Source organism: Salmo trutta, chromosome 2 (genome assembly GCF_901001165.1).
Source record: "Salmo trutta chromosome 2, fSalTru1.1, whole genome shotgun sequence".
Taxonomy (NCBI): Eukaryota; Metazoa; Chordata; class Actinopteri; order Salmoniformes; family Salmonidae; genus Salmo; species Salmo trutta.
Genome location: NC_042958.1, coordinates 10871800 through 10890818, shown reverse-complemented (window position 1 = coordinate 10890818; position 19019 = coordinate 10871800).

Sequence of the window (19019 nt, the reverse complement as noted above, 5' to 3'; positions counted from 1 at the left end):
TGATGGCTGTGTGGTCCCATGGTGTTTGTACTTGCGTACTATTGTTTGTACAGATGAACGTGGTACGTGGTGTCATACTAAGGGCCACACATTGTTCTGTCAGCTCCTCATTTGAGAGACTTTGGAAGGTTGACAGCACTCCAAACTTCTCTCCCACATTTTCCAATGTGGAAAATCTTTCCTGAAGGGCTGAGGTTGCAGCAACGACATTGAAATAAGGCATCTCCAGCTTCTTCAGGGTACCACTCAAAGGCTCATCAAATGATTCGTATGAAAAGTGGAACACCCCACATGCATACCCAGTAATAATAACATCATAATTGTTTAATTTGTTTATGTTATGCAGGGATGCGCACAAACACACCTGAAGAATTCTGCTGGTGAAAAGTGGAAGCAAATTGTTCTTCATCCTCAGGCTCAGACAACATTTGTGAAGAAACCTGTGTGGCTGAGGAGGTGGATGGCTCCTCATCCTGAGGCTCCGAGATCATTTCTGAAGAGGCCTGTGTGATTGAGGAGGTGGATGGTTCCTCATCCTGAGGCTCTGAGATCATTTCTGAAGAGGTCTGTGTGACTGAGGAGGTGGATGGCTTCTCATCCTGAGGCTCCGAGATCATTTCTGAAGAGGCCTGTGTGACTGAGGAGGTGGATGGCTTCTCATCCTGACCAGTGCCAGAGGCTGCTCCAAAATATTTCAGAAGTGCCCTGAATTTGCATTAAAGTATATGAGTCTGACACCCTAAATACATTTGTTGCACAATTAAATATACATGTCATTATGCACAATTTATCAATCTTTCAGAGTACGAACCAAATGAACCATCCAACCTCCTGGCTAATTCTTGGCATAAGACACCTCAAAAGACTCAATATATCACCAAGATACAAAATATCATCATAATATAGATGTCTTTTAAGTTAACCTACAGCATTGGAAAGGACCTAGTCAATACAATCACAGAAAACCTATATGATGTCACCTCAGTGAAAGTTAACCAAATCAATAATGTGCTAGTTAGGTTGTAATCGTTTTGCTGCAGGCTACACACATTATCATGATGAAACTGTGTGAAATTATATCCAATGTTATGTAAGCTAGTTGGACAGAAAACGGAATATTGTTGCCCTATGTGTAATAGCATAGCAAGCAACATAGCAACATAGGCTAGCAAACATACGTTTTATACTAGCCTATTTCATTACATGCATAATATTATACTCATAAAGCGATGATATAGCTGCATACCTTTATCTTTTGCGCGTTTCTCCTCTTCTTCTTTCCTCTTTTTCCTAAACTGGGCACCTAGACCTTTTCTTATCCATGTGTTGATTTGGCACTCGAGCATCAATACATCACCCATCCCCCAACACTGTCAACCAAGAGTCAAGACGAAACCAATTTACCTTGGTGGTGTGCAGACTGGTTTTATATTATTCTTAACGATTTTGCACAAACCAGAAAAAATGCAGCAATATGTCTGTGAAACTATAAATTCACAGTATAATGAATGAATTGTGGTTTATTTGGTAGCATTTCATAGTGTGACTGATTTTACTTATTGCATTAGTACATTACAAAGTTAGAGGTGTGCTATTCGATAGATTCCCCCCGCCCTCCCTACCTCGGGCTTCCAGTGGGGAGACCTGAGGTCAACCTACCACCACCCCCCTCCCCATCCCGTACTTCTGAGTGGGAGACCTTCCCAGGCAGTAGCCTGCCTAGCTAACAAACTACAATCAGGGTGCCCACTCCGACAAAGTTAATTTACCCACAGTCCCACACGGTGACATGATATCATTGACGTGACGTGCAAATGACTGATAGATAGAAAACCGATGGCTCAAATGTCACCATTCCAATTTTTGGGGGGCGGGCGCCCCGTTCCGCCCCTGGCATGATGACGCCCTGGGCAGCTGCCCCTGTTGTCCATAACTAAATCGGCCACTGCCTAGCTCCAACAGTGCACTTATATCTAACAATACACACAAATCTAAAAGTAAAAAAAGGTAATTAAAAAATATAGAAATATTAGGACGAGCAATTCCGGAGTATAAATATAATCAAATCAACTTTATTTGTCACATGAGCTGAATACAACAAGTGTAGACCTTACCGTGAAATGCTTACTTACAAGCCCTTAACAAACAGTGCAGTTCAAGAAGGCCGGCTATTGATGGCTGTTTAGCAATCTGATGGCATTGAGATAGAAGCTGTTTTTCAGTCTCTCTGTCCCAGCTTTGATGCACCTGTACTGACCTCGTCTTCTGGATGATAGCGGGGTGAACAGGCCGTGGCTTGGGTGTCAAAGGTCCTTGATGATCTTCTTGGCCTTCCTGTGACACCGGGTGCTGTAGATGTCCTGAAAGGCAGGCAGTGTGCTCCCGGTGATGCGTTGGGCTAACCGCACCCCCCTTTGGAGAGCCCTGCAGTTCTGGACGGTGCAGTTGTCATACCAGGCGGTGATACAGCCCGACAGGATGCTCTCAATGGTTCATCTGTAAAAGTTTGTGAGGGTCTTAGGGGCAAAGCCGAATTTCTCCAGCCTCCTGAGGTTGAAGAGGCGCTGCTGTGCCTTCTTCACCACGCTGTCTGTGTGGGTGGACCATTTCAGATAGTCAGTGATGTGTACGGCTAGGAACTTGAAGCTTTTCACCTCTCTCAACGTAGGGTTAAAAATCAAGAGCATCTCGCTCACTACAAAATGTGACTTCTATTCTACATACATACACACAGACCATGGAGATGGTAATATAATACAATTGATTTTGCAGAGAAATTCTCTTTCATCTTGACGATAGGTAAAGTGGCAGCGGCTAATATGTTGACATTGTAATGGAGGTGTGAGCTGCATACATGGATGAGGCTGGTATATACTTTGGGTCTGAAGAGACAAATATTTTTAGTCTCCCTTCTTGACAAACATAGCGATTCCAACCATCTGGGTTTCGATGTTAAATGTCAAGTTGCTTAAATATTTGACAAACAAAACACCCAATGCATACGAGCAAGATTAATGTTATTGATTATTCTGTAAGAAATGCCTTTGAAAAGAGCCATTGTCAAATAAATATACTGAACAAAAGTATAAATGCAACATGCAACAATTTCAATGATTTTACAGAGTTACAGTTCATACAATGAAATAGCCTGGTGGGTACAAGCAATGGGACAGTACCTGAAAGGCTGCTGGATCAAATCCCCGTGCTGAGAAGGTAAAAATCTGTTAAGCCACTGTCCCCCGGATGCCGATGATGTCATTAAGGCAGCCCCCTGCAACTCTCTGATTCAGAGGGGTTGGGTTAAATGCGGAAGACACATTTCAGTTAAACGCATTGTACAATTGACTAGGTATCCCCCTTTCAGACAGATGCCGGTAAGCAGCCATTCCTGAGCTTTAGCAGGGGGCTTGTCAACCAATTGAACAAAAACAACAAAGGACCACCTTCTAGTCTAGACGATGGAATATGTTAGGGCTACTCTACCTGAAACTGAAATGTATCAAACTAGTGAGCATGGGATCTTCCTAACTGGGATATTTTTTCCTGTATCTTTAGATAACATCAAGCTGCTGGTATACGGAGGCTAACTAAATGGCTAACTAAAGATGTAGGGAGGTGACCAACTTAGTTTGTTGGACATCACCAATACAGCTGACCAAATTAAATTCTGTTCACCATCTTTCTTCTTGCACATTTGATATGAACAGACTAGTGTCCATCTGCAAAACTGAAAAGTTTCCCAAGGTATTCGAGGATGGTAAAAAAAGAGCAGATTTATATTTTTCTTTAGCAGAAAATAATGCATTGATAAGATACATTGCATTGCTATCAATGTTGTGCTCAATGAGAACATTTGTTTTAATAAGAACAGCTATCTGTGATGTTCTTTGGCTAACAATGACTAGCTGATACCTCCACATATCGATTGTGATTAACAATGTGAAAGTGCTTTACATAAGTACTGGACACAATAATGGGATCACAACGGCTCCACAATGTATACAGTAGGAATCTTTCAAACTGAAATGTGTAAGCATGAGTCATGTGAGTGACTTGCGATACGGAAAGATGAGCATTTTGATTGTGTTTACACAGTCATTGAATTGTTTGTGTAGACATTGACATTCAAGAAAAAAATGATTTGAAGTTCTTTCAACAGCAAAAACAGAGGTCAAGCTAGAGCACAAATGATGGCTACATTTTCCATGCGTCTGGCATTTAAATCCATACATTCGGTATGTACAGCACAACATTCTAATTTTCTAGACAGTTTGTCATAAGATGGAGCCGTGTTGTGTTGTTCTGTAAAGGTCCCAGTAATATTTGTGGCGATGGATCAACATGCCTGCGTCAGCACTTCTGATCAATACAGATCTAATGACCATGGGCCTCACTCTGACGCTGGCATTTAAAGGCAATCACGGCATCCTGAGTGTTGCCAAATGGAAAAGGAATGATTGAGCGCAAAAGGAACGTTTCTTCCCCCTTTGTCTCAGCAAACCCTATGTCCTTATGCCTACCAAATCGATAGTCTTATGATGTGCCAGGAATATGAACAAAGGCATAGAGAAGCAAACTATGGATGTGTCTCACATGGGATTCTGGTCACAGTGGGCTACAGTAGCTGTAGACTAAGCACAGAGCCCTGATTCAGATTACACATAGGGACTTTAGGGCCCAATTCAATCCAAAATGGAACTCAGGAGTTTTAATAAGGCTTCCTACGCTTTGAGTGTGCATTAATTAAATAAATGGCTTTTTGACTTATCCCCCAAAAAACGCCTGGATGTTGATTCTGATTCAAATCAAAGCTTATTGGTTGGATACACAGTTTAGCAGGTGTTCTAGTGGTGCAGCAAAATGCTTTTGTTACTAGCTCCTAACAATGCAGTCAAATGTCAAACAGCAAGAAATCAAGAATGGCGGGACAAATCCAATTAACAACCCATATAGCACTGTAGCAGTATCAAAATGCAACCTATCTATATATTTTATTTCACCTTTATTTAACCAGGTAGGCTAGTTGAGAACTAGTTCTCATTTGCAACTGCGACCTGGCCAAGATAAAGCAAATCAGTTCGACACATACAACAACACAGAGTTACACATGGAATAAACAAACATACAATCAATAATACAGTAGAAAAATCTATATACAGGATGTGCAAATGAGGTGGGATAAGAGAGGTAAGGCAATAAATAGGCCATGGTGGCAAAGTAATTACAATATAGCAATTAAACACTGGAATGGTAGGATGTGCAGAAGATGAATGTGCAAGTTGAGATACTGGGGTGCAAAGGAGCAAGATAAATAAATAAATACAGTATGGGGATGAGGTAGAATGGATGGGCTATTTACAGATGGGCTATGTACAGGTGCAGTGATCTGTGAGCTGCTCTGACAGCTGGTGCTTAAAGCTAGTGAGGGAGGTAAGAGTCTCTAGCTTCAGAGATTTTTGCAGTTCGTTCCAGTCATTGGCAGCAGAGAACTGGAAGGAGAGGCGGCCAAAGGAAGAATTGGCTTTGGGGGTGACCAGTGAGATATACCTGCTGGAGCGTATGCTACGGGTGGATGCTGCTATGGTGACCAGAGAGCTGAGATAAGGTGGGGCTTTACCTAGCAGAGACTTGTAGATGACCTGGAGGCAGTGGGTTTTGCGACGAGTATGAAGCGAGGGCCAGCCAACGAGATCATACAGGTCGCAGTGGTGGGTAGTATATGGGGCTTTGGTGACAAAACGGATGGCACTGTGATAGACCACATCCAAGTTGCTGAGTAGAGTGTTGGAGGCTATTTTGGAAATGACATCAAAGTCAAGGATGGTAGGATGGTCAGTTTTACAAGGGTATGTTTGGCAGCATGAGTGAAGGATGCTTTGTATATAGAAATAGAAAGCCAATTCTAGATTTAATTTTAGATTGGAGATGTTTAATGTGAGTCTGGAAGGAGAGTTTACAGTCTAGCCAGACACCTAGGTATTTGTAGTTGTCCACATATTCTAAGTAAGAACCGTCCAGAGTAGTGATGCTGGACTGGCGGGCAGGTGCAGCGATCGGTTGAAGAGCATGCATTTAGTTTTACTTGCATTTAAGAGCAGTTGGAGGCCACGGAAGGAGAGTTGTATGGCATTGAAGCTCATCTGAAGTTTAGTTAACACAGTGTCCAACGAAGGGCCAGAGGCATACAGAATGGTATCGTCTGCGTAGAGGTGGATCAAAGAATCACCAGCAGTGAGAGCAACATCATTGATGTAGACAGAGAAGAGAGTCGGCCCGAGAATTGAACCCTGTGGCACCCCCAAAGAGACTGCCAGAGGTCCAGACAACAGGCCCTCCGATTTGACATAGTGAACTCTATCGGAGAAGTAGTTGTTGAACCAAGCGAGGCAGTCATTTGAGAAACCAAGGCTGTTTAGTCTGCCAATAAGAATGTGGTGATTGACAGAGTTGAAAGCCTTGGCCAGGTCGATGAATACGGCTGCACAGTAATGTCTCTTATCAATGGCGGTAATGATAACGTTTAGGACCTTGAGCGTGGCTGAGGTGCACCCATGACTAGCTCTGAACCCAGATTGCATAGCGGAGAAGGTACAGTGAGATTCAAAATGGTCTGTAATCTGTTTGTTAACTTGGCTTTCAAAGACCTTAGAAAGGCAGGGTAGAATAGATATAGGTCTGTAGCAGTTTGGGTCTGGAGTGTCTCCCCTTTGAAGAGAGGGATGACCGCGGAAGCTTTCCAATCTATGGGAATCTCAGATGATAAGAAAGAGAGGTTGAACAGGCTGGTAATAGGGGTTGCAATCATTTCGGCAGATCATTTTAGAAAGAGAGGGTCCAGATTGTCTAGCCCAGCTGATTTGAAGGGGTCCAGATTTTGCAGCTCTTTCAGAACATCAGCTATCTGGATTTGGGTGAAGGAGAAGTGGGGGAGGTTTGGGCGAGTTGCTGTGGGGAGCGCAGGGCTGTTGACCGGGGTAGGGGTAGCCAGGTGGAAAGCATGGCCAGCCGTAGAAAAATGCGTATTGAATTTCTCAATTATTGTGGATTTATCGGTAGAGACAGTGTTTCCTAGCCTCAGTGCAGTGGGCAGCTGGGAGGAGGTGCTCTTATTCTCCATGGACTTTACAGTGTCCCAGAACTTTTAAGAGTTAGTACTACAGGATGCATATGTACACCGAGGGGAATTTACACAAGATATACTAAGAATGATATGTATATCAGTAGATATTACAGTGAAATATATACCATGAATCCAGTATATACATAAATATGCAGTGTATATAAACAATGTAACTAAAATACAATGCACAGTAGTAGAAATATTAGAATAAGGTACAATACTGTATATATACAAAAGTATGTGGACACCCCTTCAAATTACTGGATTCATCTATTTCAGCCACACCCATTGCTGACGTGTATACAATCGAGCACACCACCATGCAATCTCCATAGACAAACGTTGACAGTAGAATGGCCTTACTGAAGATCTCAGTGGCTTTCAACCTGGCACCGTCATAGGATCTCACCTTTCCAACAAGTGAGTTTGTCAAATTTCTGCCCTGCTAAAGCTGCTCCCTTAAACTGTGCTGTTATTGTGAAATGGAAATGTCTAGGAGCAACAATGGCTCAGCTGCAAACTGGTAGGCCACACAAGCTCACAGAATGTCCTCAGTTACAACACTCATGACTGAGTTCCAAAATGCCTCTGGAAGCAATGTCAGCACAAAAACTGTTCGTCGGGAGCTTCATGAAATGGGTTTCCATGGCCGAGCAGCCACACAAACCTAAGATTACCAAGCATCGGCTGGAGTGTTGTAAAGCTCGCAGCCATTGGACTCTGGAACAGTGGAAACGCGTTCTCTGGAGTGATGTATCACGCGTCACTATCTGGCAGTCCGACGGATGAATATGGGTTTGGCGGATGCCAGGAAAATGCTACCTCCCAGAATGCATAATGCCAACTGTACATTTTGGTGGAGGAGGAATAATGGTCTGGGGATGTTTTTCAGGGTTCGGCCTATGCCCCCTAGTTCCAGTGAAGGGAAATCTTAACGTGACAGCATACATTGACATATGATTCTGTGCTTCCAACTTTGTGGCAACAGTTTGGGGAAGGCCCTTTCCTGTTTCAGCATGACAATGCCCCCGTGCACAAAGCGAGGTCCATACAGAAATGTCAAGATTGGTGTAGAAGAACTTGACTGGCCGGCACAGAGCCCTAACCTCAACCCCATCGAACACCTTTGGGATGAATTGGATTGCCGACTGTGAGCCAGGCCTAATCGCCCAACATCAGTGCCTGACCTCACTAATGCTCTTGTGGCTCAATGAAAACAAGACCCCGCAGCAATGTTCCAACATCTCAACATTTCGCTACACCCACAATATCATCTGCTAAACATATGTATGTGACCAATACAATTTGTGCTTGTGTGTGTGTGTGTGTGTGTGTGTGTGTGTGTGTGTGTGCGTGTGCACTTGTTTTTGTGTGTGTGCGTGTGTGTGTGCGTGTGTTGTGTGTTGTGTGTGTGCATGCGTGTGGGTGTGTGTGCTTGCGTTTGTGTTTGTGAGTATGAGGTACAGTACCAGTCAAGAGTTTGGACACACCTACTAATTCAAGGGTTTTTCTTTATTTTTACTATTTTCTACACTGTATAATAATGGTGAAGACATCAAAACTATGAAATAACACATCTGGAATCATGCAGTAACCAAAAAAGTGTTGAACACACTTATTTCATATTTTATATTCTTACAAATAGCCACCCTTTGCCTTGATGACAGCTTTGGACACTCTTGGCAAATATGATGGTCTGGTAATAGAAGCTGATCAACAGTATGATGGTAATAGAAGCTGTTCAACAGTCTGATCGTCTGGTAATAGAAGCTGTTCAACAGTCTGATGGTAATAGAAGCTCTTCAACAGTCTGATGGTAATAGAAGCTGTTCAACAGTCTGATGATCTGGTAATAGAAGCTGTTAAACATTCTGATGGTAATAGAAGCTCTTCAACAGTCTGATGGTCTGGTAATAGAAGCTGTTCAACAGTCTGATGGTCTGGTAATAGAAGCTGTTCAACATTCTAGTTTCTGGTAATAGAAGCTGTTCAGCAGTTTGATGGTCTGGTAATATAAGCTGTTCAACAGTCTGATGGTAATAGAAGCTGTTCAACAGTCTGATGGTCTGGTAATAGAAGCTGTTCAACAGTCTGATGGTCTGGTAATAGAAGCTGTTCAACAGTCTGATGGTAATAGAAGCTGTTCAACATTCTAGTTTCTGGTAATAGAAGCTGTTCAAGAGTCTGATGGTAATAGAAACTGTTCAACAGTCTAATGGTCTGGTAATAGAATCTTTTCAACAGTTTGATTGTCTGGTAATAGAAGCTCTTCATCAGTCTGATGGTAATAGAAGCTGTTCAACAGTCTGATGGTCTGGTAATATAAGCTGTTCAGCGGTTTGATGGTGTGGTAATAGAAGCTGTTCAACACTCTGATGATAATAGAAACTGTTCAACAGTCTGATTGTCTGGTAATAGAAGCTGTTCAGCAGTTTGATGGACTGGTAATTGAAGCTGTTCAACAGTCTGATGGTAAGAGAAGCTGTTCAATAGTCTGACGATAATAGAATCTGTTCAACAGTCTGATGGTCTGGTAATAGAAGCTGTTCAACAGTCTGATGGTAATAGAAGCTGTTCAACAGTCTGATGGTAATAGAAGCTGTTCAGCAGATTGATGGTAATAGAAGCTGTTCAACAGTCTGATGGTAATAGAAGCTGTTCAACAGTCTGATGGTAATAGAAGCTGTTCAACAGTCTGATTGTAATAGAAGCTGTTCAACAGTCTGACGATAACAAAAGCTGTTCAACAGTCTGATGGTAATAGAAGCTGTTCAACAATATGATGGTCTGATAATAGAAACTGTTTAACATTCTGATGGTCTGGTAATAGAAGCTGTTCAACAGTCTGATGGTAAAAGAAGTCTGATGTTAATAGAAGCTGTTCAACAGTCTGATGGTAAGAGAAGCTGTTCAGCAGGCTGATGTTAATAGAACCTGTTCAACAGTCTGATGGTAATAGAAGCTGTTCAACAGTCTGATTGTCTGGTAATAGAAGCTGTTCAGCATTTTGAGTCTGGTAATAGAAACTGTTCAACAGTCTGGTTTCTGGTAATAGAAGCTGTTTAACAGTCTGATTGTCTGGTAATAGAAGCTGTTCAGCAGTTTGATGGTCTGGTAATAGAAGCTGTTCAAGAGTCTGATGGTAATAGAAACTGTTCAACAGTCTGGTTTCTGGTAATAGAAGCTGTTCAACAGTCTGATGGTAATAGAAGCTGTTCAACAGTCTGATGGTAATAGAAGCTGTTCAACAGTCTGATGGTAATAGAAGCTGTTCAACAGTCTGATTGTCTGGTAATAGAAGCTGTTCAGCAGTTTGATAGTCTGGTAATAGAAGCAGTTCAACAGTCTGATGGTAATAGAAACTGTTCAACAGTCTGATTGTCTGGTAATAGAAGCTGTTCAGCAGTTTGATGGTCTGGTAATAGAAGCTGTTCAAGAGTCTGATGGTAATAGAAACTGTTCAACAGTCTGGTTTCTGGTAATAGAAGCTGTTCAGCAGTTTGATGGTCTGGTAATAGAATCTTTTCAACAGTTTGATGGTAATAGAAGCTGTTCAACAGTCTGATTATCTGGTAATAGAAGCTGTTCAGCAGTTTGATGGACTGGTAATTGAAGCTGTTCAACAGTCTGATGGTAAGAGAAGCTGTTCAATAGTCTGACGATAATAGAAGCTGTTCAACAGTCTGATGGTCTGGTAATAGAAGCTGTTCAACAGTCTGATGGTAATAGAAGCTGTTCAACAGTCTGATGGTAATAGAAGCTGTTCAGCAGATTGATGGTAATAGAAGCTGTTCAACAGTCTGATGGTAATAGAAGCTGTTCAACAGTCTGATGGTCTGGTAATAGAAGCTGTTCAACAATATGATGGTCTGATAATAGAAGCTGTTCAACAATATGATGGTCTGGTAATAGAAGCTGTTCAACATTCTGATGGTCTGGTAATATAAGCTGTTCAACATTCTGATGGCCTGGTAATAGAAGCTGTTCAACAGTCTGATGGTAAGAGAAGCTGTTCAGCAGGCTGATGTTAATAGAAGCTGTTCAACAGTCTGATGGTAATAGAAGCTGTTCAACAGTCTGATTGTCTGGTAATAGAAGCTGTTCAGCAGTTTGATAGTCTGGTAATAGAAACTGTTCAACAGTCTGGTTTCTGGTAATAGAAGCTGTTCAACAGTCTGATTGTCTGGTAATAGAAGCTGTTCAGCAGTTTGATGGTCTGGTAATAGAAGCTGTTCAAGAGTCTGATGGTAATAGAAACTGTTCAACAGTCTGGTTTCTGGTAATAGAAGCTGTTCAACAGTCTGATGGCCTGGTAATAGAAGCTGTCAACAGTCTGATGGTAATAGAAGCTGTTTAACAGTCTGATGGTAATAGAAGCTGATAAACAGTCTGATGGTAATAGAAGCTGTTTAACAGTCTGATGGTAATAGAAGCTGTTCAACAGTCTGATGGTAATATAAGCTGTTCTTCAGTCTGATGGTAATAGAAACTGTTCAACAGTCTGATGGCCTGGTAATAGAAGCTGATCAACAGTCTGATGGTCTGGTAATAGACGCTGTTCAACATTCTGATTGTAATATAAGCTGTTCTTCAGTCTGATGGTAATAGAAGCTGTTCAACAGTCTGATGGCCTATTAAGAGAAGCTGATCAACAGTCTGATGGTAATAGAAGCTGTTCAACATTCTGATGGCCTGGTAATAGAAGCTGTTCAACATTCTGATTGTAATATAAGCTGTTCAACAGTCTGATGGTAATAGAAGCTGTTCAACAGTATGATGGTAATAGAAACATTTCCACATTCTGATGGCCTGGTAGTAGAAGCTGTTCAACAGTGTGATGGTAATAGAAGCTGTTCTTCAGTCTGATTGTCTGGTAATAGAAGCTGTTCAGCAGTCTGATGGTCTGGTAATAGAAGTTGTTCAACAGTCTGATGGTAATAGAAGCTGTTCAACAGTCTGATGGTAATAGAAGCTGTTCAACAGTCTGATGGTAATAGAAGCTGTTCAACAGTCTGATGGTCTGGTAATAAAAGTTGTTCAACAGTCTGATGGTCTGGTAATAGAAGCTGTTCAACAGAATGATGGTAATAGAAACATTTCCACATTCTGATGGCCTGATAATATAAGCTGTTAGTCTCTCGGTTTGCACACTTTTTGCTTTGCACACTGTTGGCATTCTCTCAACCAGCTTCACCTGGAATGCTTTCTCAACAGTCTGATGGTATTATAAGCAGTTCAAAAGTCTTGTAATAGAATTTGTTTAATTCTGATGGCCTGGTAATTGAAGCTGTTCAACAGTCTGATGGTAATATAAGCTGTTCAACAGTATGATGGTAATAGAAATTGTTCTACATTCTGATGGCCTGATAATATAAGCTGTTTTTTAGTCTCTCGGTCTTGGCTTTGATGCAGCTGTACTTTCAACGTCTGTCCGATTTTAACCGAGTGAACAGTCGGTGGTTCAGGTGACTGAGTTCATTGAGGATCTTCTTGGCCTTCCTTTGACACCGGGTGCTGTAGATGTCCTGGAGGGCAGGCAGTGTACCCCCAGTGATGCTTTGGTCTGACCGCACCACCCTCTGCGGAGCACTGACTTCTTATTCTTAAGGGTTTCTGCAGTGAACTATGTTTTTTTTATTGCTGCCAACTACTGAAACTATTACATTCTATGATCATAAATAATTGGAGGGCTCACTTATTCAGGATATACAGTATATTCTGTGAACTTTGACTTTGTAAAATTCTTGTTTACAGAATTAATTTACAGGTGTAGGATCTTAATTTGATCGCTCTTTTGTTGCTGAGAAATGCAGATGAGCTTTGTGATTTACATAAATTCACTGAAAACCTGCACTAATGCAGGGTTATATAAACAGTATTACACTTTTCATGCAGCCTCAATTTGATCAACTAATAGCCTAATTTGCTACAACAATACAGGTCAAATTAAGATCCTACATCTGTGGGTATCTAAAAAAGTAACATTTCAACAAAGTTATATGTATTCAGGCGCACACTTGGGTTTACTGTATGCATCCATTGACATTGAGGTGGGATTACTGAGTATCCAATTCACAGGTTCATGAACAGTATTGTTTTTAAGAGTGATTACAGTGTGGCAGTGTGGGAAGGTGAACACTGGGCTTGAGAGATTCAGGCTCACTGTATAAGCCTGGCCCTGGCCTGTGGCCTTATCTCCAGAAATGACTCAGAGGATCTGAGCTCATCTCTCTGACACGATAGAGAATGGAAGGGAAAAAATTAAGCTTGTCCATCATATCCCAATCCTGCTTAGTTTACTGTCCAATTTGTCTCGTAGCCGCACAGGAAAAATCCGGGAGCTTTTGTGCTGATCAAATGGACAAGAAATGGGTCAGTAACCAAGGGACACTACTAAAACCCATTTATCTGACAGAACAATTAGGAATAGAAATTGAGCTTTTGTTTCTGGCTGAAACAGGACTGTTCTGTGGGCTGACAGTAAAGGCTCATTTCTGTTGTGTCTCATTCCCCACAGACTGAAACACTGCCTTCGTAAAATAAATAATTCAGGCTTGGTTTTTATGATGATACCCTATGCATTTTTTACACAACTCTCTGGTATCATAGCAGGCAGGACACAGGAATAATTTTTTTCCCTTGGAATAGTCTGAGATGAAGTGTTTTCCAAAATAAACTTCAGTACCTGACATCTCACTGATTGCCAATTCCATCTTCACATGGAATGATTACAATATGAAATGGAGCAATTTGCAGAAGCGATGCACGCTAGACAATTACGCAACACATCCTACTTTCACTATGTGTGGGCCGTTATTTCTTTCTTGATAAAAATCCCTATTTGTCTTCTCTGGAACTGATTTTCATCAACTTCTTTGAACCAGTGTTGTGGGCTGACTCACGTTGACATACATCTTGGTGTTGTTAACAAGTGGGTACTAACATCACAGTCACAGCATGCATGTAAGTACCCGCTCGATAACAACAGTAGACTAAATGCAAATTCAACTGATATCAACTCTCTAAAGAGCAGTAATTCAAGTAATATAATGCCTGTTTCTCTGTGAAATGAAGACGTGTAGCTAACCCGGCAATTGGAATCTGATGGGTCTATGAAGGATTGTTAAAGAAAGGTTTTGTGCAGGATCTGTGGCCTGAGTGTACTCTTGAACAAAAGGAGTATGTAATAATTATGAGTATACAGTAGGCACTGCTCCAAACATGTTGTATGTATTCATCATCAGAGAAACATTTCATGTTTTCCACTTCTCTCTACTTCTTTAACAATTTAACAATTTCTGTACATTCATCATCAAACAAAATACTTTTCAGAAGGAAAGGCTATATGGAGTGCATTGGCCTCTGTTATAAAAGGTTAAAGATCACAGGAAAGGTACTTTGTCTTACAGTTAACGTTCACCCAGTTTGACAGGCTACTGTAATTCCACCAAATTATGAGCATTGTTCAGTGTCCTAATTTGTTTGCGTACCCTGAAAGCAGACAATAGGACAAATTGAAAGCTTGGGACTATAAGGTTCTATCTACATTTGTTGGGTCAGTTAGCGGACACTCGTATGCTGTAACGCCCTGGCCATAGAGAGGGGTTTTTGTTCTTTATTTTGGTTAGGCCAGGGTGTTACATTGGGTGGGCGTTCTATGTTCCTTTTTCTATGTTTTTGTATTTCTTTGTTTTGGGCCGTGTGTGTGGCTCCCAATCAGGCACAGCTGAAGCTCGTTGCTGCTTATTGGGAGTCACACATAAGGAGCATGTTTTTCCTTTGGGTTTGTGGGTAATTGTTTCTGTCAGTGTTTTGTACCAGACAGGACTGTTTGCTGTCGGTTTACTCGTTTCTTGTTTTGTATAGTGTTCATGTTGTTTATATTAAATTCTGATAATGAACACTAACTCCGCTGCACCTTGGTCCACTTCTTCAGACGACAGCCGTTACAGAATTACCCACCACCAAGGGACCAAGCAGCGGAAGAGGGAGGTCCGGTCAATGGAGGAGACGCCGGCCAGCAGACGGGGTCGCTGGCGTCGGTCGAGGAAGCCCGGAAGACACCCCCAAGAAAATTTTGGGGGGGGGCTAATGGGGTGGTCCGGAAGGGCAGAGGAGGAGCCCAGACCACTGCTCTCGTGGGGGATGACGGCAGAGGAGGAGACGCAGATGAGGTGGTTTATTGAGGACCTGCTGAAGGAAGATCTGGAGGAGGAGCCATGGGAGGCGGAGTTGCGCGCTGTGTCGCCAGTGCGTCCGCACAGCCCGGTGCGTCCGGTGGACATGCCCAGCACATGCCGTGCTAGGAAGGGCATCCAGCCAGGACGAGTGGCAAAACCGGCTCCACGCTTCAGTTCACCAGTGCATGTTCACAGTCCTGTCTGGCCCGTCCCTGCTCCCCGCACCAAGCCCAAGGTGCTTGTCCCCAGCCCTGCCAGTCTGCAGTCGTCAGAGCTGCCCGCCAGTCAACAGTCGTCGGAGCTGCCCGCCAGTCAACAGTCGTCGGAGCTGCCCGCCAGTCAACAGTCGTCGGAGCTGCCCGCCAGTCAACAGTCGTCGGAGCTGCCCGCCAGTCAACAGTCGTCGGAGCTGCCCGCCAGTCAACAGTCGTCGGAGCTGCCCGCCAGTCAACAGTCGTCGGAGCTGCCCGCCAGTCAACAGTCGTCGGAGCTGCCCGCCAGTCAACAGTCGTCAGAGCTGCCCGCCAGTCAACCATCACCAGAGCTGCCCGCCAGTCAACAGTCGTCAGAGCTGCCCGCCAGTCAACAGTCGTCAGAGCTGCCCGCCAGTCAACAGTCGTCAGAGCTGCCCGCCAGTCAACAGTCGTCAGAGCTGCCCGCCAGTCAACAGTCGCCAGAGAGGTCAGACTGCGCTGAACTGCCGGAGTGGCCAGACTGCGCTGAACTGCCGGAGTGGCCAGACTGCGCTGAACTGCCGGAGTGGCCAGACTGCGCTGAACTGCCGGAGTGGCCAGACTGCGCTGAACTGCCGGAGTGGCCAGACTGCGCTGAACTGCCGGAGTGGCCAGACTGCCCTGAACTGCCGGAGTGGCCAGACTGCCCCGAACTGCCGGAGTGGCCAGACTGCCCCGAACTGCCGGAGTGGCCAGACTGCCCCGAACTGCCGGAGTGGCCAGACTGCCCCGAACTGCCGGAGTGGCCAGACTGCCCCGAACTGCCGGAGTGGCCAGACTGCCCCGAACTGCCGGAGTGGCCAGACTGCCCCGAACTGCCGGAGTGGCCAGACTGCCCCGAACTGCCGGAGTGGCCAGACTGCCCCGAACTGCCGGAGTGGCCAGACTGCCCCGAACTGCCGGAGTGGCCAGACTGCCCCGAACTGCCGGAGTGGCCAGGGACGCCCGCCAGCCCGGTGAGTCCTGTGCCTACGCCTAGGGCCAGGCCTCTGGCATGTCTCCCCAGCCTGGTGAATCCTGGGTCAGTGCCGTCAGAGCAGCCAGGGTCGCCCGCCAGCCAGGCGCAACCATCGCCGCCCGCCAGCCGGGCGCAACCATCGCCGCCCGCCAGCCGGGCGCAACCATCGCCGCCCGCCAGCCGGGCGCAACCATCGCCGGCCGCCAGCCGGGCGCAACCATCGCCGGCCGCCAGCCGGGCGCAGTCAGTGTCGCCCACCAGACCTTCGGCGCGGCCAGGTGCGCCACCGAAGAGGGCGACGTCAAGGGTGGAGCAGAGGCCACGTCCCGCACCTGAGCCGCCGCCGTAAGAAGGCCCACCCGGACCCTCCCCTTCAGAGTCAGGTTTTGCGGCCGGAGTCCGCACCTTTGGGGGGGGGTACTGTAACGCCCTGGCCATAGAGAGGGGTTTTTGTTCTTTATTTTGGTTAGGCCAGGGTGTTACATTGGGTGGGCGTTCTATGTTCCTTTTTCTATGTTTTTGTATTTCTTTGTTTTGGGCCGTGTGTGTGGCTCCCAATCAGGCACAGCTGAAGCTCGTTGCTGCTTATTGGGAGTCACACATAAGGAGCATGTTTTTCCTTTGGGTTTGTGGGTAATTGTTTCTGTCAGTGTTTTGTACCAGACAGGACTGTTTGCTGTCGGTTTACTCGTTTCTTGTTTTGTATAGTGTTCATGTTGTTTATATTAAATTCTGATAATGAACACTAACTCCGCTGCACCTTGGTCCACTTCTTCAGACGACAGCCGTTACATATGCAGAGCAACTTACAGTAGCAATTAGGGTTAAGAGCCTTGCTCAAGGGCACATCAACAGGTTTTCATCCAGTCGGCTCTGGGATTCTAACCAGCAACCTTTTGGTTACTGGCCCAACACTCTTAATAGCTAGGCCACCTGTCACCCCTGAATTTCTGTCAAGATATAGTTATTAAAATGCATGAGCTTGCGCACAAATAGAGAAAATGATGTAGTGTAGAGGTTCTGACAAACGGTGAATAAACTGTAAGCTATAAAAACAGAGTCGCACACTCTGTGTATAAACTCCCAGTAATTTATTGGGTAAGCCACCAACGTTTCGGCATCACTGTGCTTTGTTCAGGGTGCCTGAATCAAATCAAATAATATCAAATGTATTTGTCACATGCGCCGAATACAACAGGTGAAGACCTTACAGTGAAATGCTTACTTACAAGCCCTTAACCAACAATGCAGTTTTAAGAAAAAAAGTGTTAAGTAAAAAATAGATAAGTAAAAAATAACAACTAATAAAAAAGCAGCAGAAGAATACCAGTAACGAGGCTATATACAGGGGCTACTGGTACAGAGTCAATGTGCTGGGGCACCGGTTAGTCAAGGTAATTGAGGTAATATATGCATGTAGGTAGAGTTAAAGGGACTATGCACAGATAATAAACAGAGAGTAGCAGCAGTGTAAAAGGAGCGGGGGGGGGGGGGGGGGGGGGGGGTGCAAGTAGTCTGGGTAGTCTGGGTTTCATTAGCTGTCCAGGAGTCTTATGGCTTGGGGGTAGAAGCTGCTAAGAAGCCTCTTGGACCAAGACTCCGGTACTGCTTGCCGTGTGGTAGCAGAGAGAACAGTCTATGACTTGGGTGGCTGGAGTCTTTGACAATTTTTAGGGCCTTCCTCTGACACTGCCTGGTATAGAGTTCCTGAATGGCAGGAAGCTTGGCCCCAGTGATGTACTGGGCCGTACGTACTATCCTCTGTAGTGCCTTGCGGTCAGAGGCCGAGCAGTTGCCATATCAGGCAGTGATGCAACCAGTCAGGATGCTCTCGATGGTGCAGCTGTAGAATGTTTGTTGGTGATGTGGACACCAAGGAAGTTGACGCTCTCAACCTGCTCCACTACAGCCCCGTCGATGAGAATGGGGGCGTGCCCGGTCCTCCTTTTCCCGTAGTCTGAGGGAGAGGTTGTTATCCTGGCACCACATGGCCAGGTCTCTGACCTCCTCCCTACAGGCTGTCTCATCGTTGTTGGTGATCAGGTCTACCACAGTTGTGTCGTTGGAAAATGTAATGATGGTGTTGGAGTCGTGCCTGGCCATGCAGTCATGTGTGAACAGGGAGTACAGTGAATAGCATTCTCACATAGGTGTTCCTTTTGTCCAGGTGGGAAAGGGCAGTGTTGAGTGCAATAGAGATTGCATCATCTGTGGATCTGTTGGGGCGGTATGCAAATTGGAGTGGTTCTTAGGTTTCTGGAATAATGTTGTTGATGTGAGCCATGACCAGCCTTTCAAAGCACTTCATAGCTACCGACGTGAGTGCTACGGGTCGGTAGTCATTTAGGCAGGTTACCTTAGTGTTCTTTCGGACAGGGACTATTGTGGTCTGCTTGAAACATGTTGGTATTACAGACTCAGTCAGAGACAGGTTGAAAACGTCAGTGAAGACACTTGCTAGTTGGTCAGCGCGTGCTCGGAGTACACGTCCTGGTAATCCATCTGGCCCTGCGACCTTGTGAATGTTG